The sequence below is a fragment of the Adiantum capillus-veneris genome, chromosome 8, assembly GCF_014529385.1.
Source record: "Adiantum capillus-veneris isolate H3 chromosome 8, ASM1452938v2, whole genome shotgun sequence".
Taxonomy (NCBI): domain Eukaryota; kingdom Viridiplantae; phylum Streptophyta; class Polypodiopsida; order Polypodiales; family Pteridaceae; genus Adiantum; species Adiantum capillus-veneris.
The window spans coordinates 46,119,423-46,123,545 of NC_140938.1; the positions used below are offsets into that span (position 1 = coordinate 46,119,423).

The 4,123-nt window shown below is 44.4% G+C and overlaps 1 non-coding gene across 1 annotated transcript; it reads left to right on the forward strand.

Annotated features, from left to right (window-relative positions):
• Positions 1 to 124, forward strand: LOC147452070 (U5 spliceosomal RNA). The gene has a single exon (XR_015189046.1). It is a non-coding gene; the product is annotated as a U5 spliceosomal RNA (small nuclear RNA).
• Positions 125 to 4,123: the final 3,999 nt, after the last annotated feature.

A 4,123-nucleotide genomic window follows, 5' to 3' on the forward strand; every position in this document is an offset into this window, starting at 1 on the left:
AAGGTGCGGGTTGAGCACAGAGCGAACTATTCTTTCGCCTTTTACTAAAGAATACCGTGTGCTCGGCCCAGATGAAGCACCATACTCTGAATTTTTGGCAAGGGCTTCCTCCTCTGCGAGGGGGCCCCTCTCAATCTTCCATTTTGAAGTTACATCATGCACCATCGTCTTCCTCAGGCAGCCTGTTGACCCTCCACTAAGCTATCAAGATGCTGTGCCGTTGCTGTGCAGTAGGGACTAGATGCAAGTGTTCATGATCTGATTTGGAGGCACGCCCTTACTTTGCACGTGATCTTCTTTGTCCTTTCCACATGGGGCATACCTCAAGACACTGCTGTAATTGCCTACTCTCTCAACAATCAAAGGCAAACACCATGAATGCTTGTGGAGCGTTGCTGAATCCCTCAAGGAGAAGTCCGATCTGCTTCTTTTAATTGATTGCTTGAAGTGTTGTACTTTTTATGTTAGAATTTACATGCTTTGGGGAGAGGATTGTCTGGTCCAATTGCTTGATGCAGCTTTCTCCTGAGCATGCATATTTGGGAGCTCATCAATGAGAGGGTCTCGACGAGAAGCCCCCTGGATGTCATGAATGAGATGACTAGAGGGTCCCCTAGTATCCTGTTGGATTACTAAACTGATCAGGTGAGGAAGGACTTTTTGTGGTGCATTGTCTCTACGCTTAGAGATTGGTCTAGTGTGTGTTGGATTCACTAGCTCTTCTCAGCCGAAGCTATTGCAAGCAGGGAGGTATGGTCGAGATGCCCTCGTGGGAGTTGCATGACTTTGATCAGGTGAGGAAGGACTTTTTGTGGTGTTTGTCTCTACGCTTAGAAAGCGTGTGTTGGATTCAGATTTGCCTTGCCTACTAGCTCCTCTCAGCCGATGCTATTGCCAGCACGGAGGCATGCTCGGGATGCCCTGGTGGGATGTACTTAGCGTTGTTGCATAACTTTGATCCTTGGCAGATGCCCCCAAGGCCTATTGCATTGTTGGCAACGGGGCAATACCCTACAATGGCCGCCGCCAATCCCAGAAAAGGCTGTACACAACAGCAGTTACATAGCAATGGGTGCATCTCTCAAGCCTAGGCGAATGATGAGGAATAGCTTTGCTAGTGCTCAACTATTGAAAGGGCATCACTAATTATGTCATCGATGGCTAGTCACGGGTAGAGCATATACAACAGGCAGTACTTAGAACCTTACAACAATTTCAACAAGATACAAGAGATTGTTAGGAGCTTACAGCAGATTGTTAGGATCACATCATGTACTGCGTCAAACAAGACCACCTTGCAAGAATCCACATACCCAAACAGTTTGACAAACTTTACATTCAGTACTACATATTTGGGCATCTAGGGTTTCACAAAGTACTCGACAACATCAACATTGTCCTATTACTGGCCTAAGTCATGCAATCCAGAATCCACACATCTCAAAGCATGCACAATTCGCCAAAAAATCAATGACCCACACAACATGCATGGAGAGTAAGCTCCAGTCAAGGTTAATTGTCCCATTCAAACTTATCGGTTGGGATTTGGTGGGCCCTTGCCCTACATTTGTCATCTCGGCAATCGCTATTTATTGCTCATGACAGAGAAATCTCACCAGGTGGTGTGAGATCCAATGTAAGACCTAGGAGACTAAGACGTAGGATCCCCCTCCCTACCGCCCTTTATATAGGCCTAGCTCCTAGCTCTTGCCCTAAGCGGATCCGCAGTCCACATTGGTCCCGTCCAGGCCCTTGGCATAGGTCCCTGACCCCCTAGGTTGGGCCTTGCCCCGTAGAAAGTTTTCCAAGTGGCATCCCTCAGGATCTAGCTGTTTCGTTGCCCGGAACATGGTTCCGCAGGCCACGAAATTGTTGGCCATAAAATTGCTCTTGATACGTCGTGCTAAAATTGGTCGAGAAAACAGATGCGACCAGTACCTAGGGACTTTGTCGTGACACATATTTGAACTATTGGGGCCGTGTTAGTCCCAGAGACTCATATTCGCCACATGTGGAATATGTCCTCAACAAAGGATATCTAAAAAAGAACATCCTACAAGTACAAGAGGTACTGTGGGCTTGTGTGTGGAGGCAACTCTAAATACTCTGCGAGACAAGAGTGAGAGGGACCCTCATTCTTTGCTCCACACTGGCTAAACCGAAATCTTGAGTTCCTAAACCATGTTGTATCCTATGTGACAACATATGCCAAATTGAATCCTCAAGTAGGTTAGTAACAGCATAGGCTGAAAGATAGATTGGACACTTGGCCAAAATACTTTGTGTCAACATGCTCTTGGCATCGCTCTGTAACATTCAAGCGTACTTATACATCTTGCGAGCAAAGCATACTTAAAATGGAATAACACCAAATGAATAGATGCGTACCTGGAGATTTAACGTAATGTTCACTTACCGTATTCAAATGGAGAGGGACGTCTCCCTACTGAAAAAAAAATAGCATTGCATTCGGAACCCTGGGTGTTGCCTTTGCAATCCAAGCCCTTGGATTTAGAATCTACGTAGTCAAACCCTTGGTAAGACGCCTTGTAGAAATAGCTCAACTAGCAGATAACGGTAACCAACATAGTCAACTGTAACATTTAATGCCTAATAACTTTGTGTAGCGAAAATGAGCATGATAGTGGGCATTTCATTAGAATAGATTCCTAATGAGAATTACAAGAGTGCTTGGGTGGAGAGAGCAACAAAAGCATAAACCTAGTTAGATAGCATCGACAATACTTTCAAAAGAGGGAGAAATTAAGCTAATGACAACAGTTGAGGACCGGATTTGCATGGAGCGGTCCCCTCAAAAGGCTTTGTATTATGGTTTCTCCATTAAGAGAGACATTGTACAATACAATTCTTTGTGTTCCTTCAAGACTAGAGTGCAATGAAAATGAAAGCTTATGCACTAAGCAAAACACTTAGCAAACACAACTTGAATTATCCCGTTCTCAGACCCAAGACCTCACACACCTTCGAAGATGGTGAGAGCTAGCAGGGTATGAGAGTAGATTGAGAGGAAGAAGATTTAACGAGAAAGATGTACATTCCTCACATAATCACTCATATTAGCATAGCTTAGCTTAGTAATTATCTTGGTAGAGGAGATGAGCATGCATTGAAGCTTGGCTCTTGGTTGGATTTGCATCCACATGCCAAGAGTGTGTTGATGTAGGCTTCTATCTCACAAGCTTGGAGTAGGTGATGAGCTCTCCATTAAAGCTTGGGAAGAGATAGTCTTCTCTTTCTTCACACATGAGATTGTGTGAGTGTGTGTGTGATAATCCTTGCAAAAATCAGCCCCCTCTCTCTCTTGGGCGATCCCTCTTGCTATTTGCTCTTGCTGAGCCCTCATTGGCTCTCCCCAAGTCAAGCCAATGACTATTAAGCAGCATAAGTGATAGCCTTCTGACATGTGTCCCCCTTTCCCCTTTTGTGAGAGCTTTAGGTAATTAAATAATGAAACTAAACTCTCATTGGACCCCTTTGCCTCCTGGCCAATAGGAATCAGGCAAGCCATTGGGCTCCTGAATGCTCATTGGACCCCTTGTGAGACTGCCCAATAGTCTTCTAAGAGACTTAATTCTCATTGGTTTCTTTTATTAAATGTTTTTTAAATTAATTAAACTAGATTTACTCTAGCTTAATTCTCATTGGTCCACTTCAAGGGTCATCCAATAGAAACTGGGCACACCTTGTGGGCATCTGGCCTAGGGAGGTGACATGTGTCACTCACTCCCTTTGTGTAAAGGGAGCCTCTATGTGTGTGTGTGTGGCTTTCTCTCTCATCCCCTAGAAGAAAGGCTCCCTTTGGACACAACCTTTGAATTTTGGAACCTTAGCATTTTGGAAGTCTTAATGGGCTGAACCTTAGGGTATTTTTAGCCCATTGTTGCACATGGCTCTTTTGTAGATGGCCCCCCCTTTGGATCCCTATTTTCTCTCCTTTGGATCCCTATTGTGGCCGGTCTGCTAGATTAACCAATATTCTAGCCTTTTCTCCCTTGGCACTTCCCCACATTAAATGATCAGTTTAATATGAGAAAATCATTTAGGAGAATTAGATATTGATTATTATGACATTACCTCTCTCTTGAAATCATAGTCGTCCTCG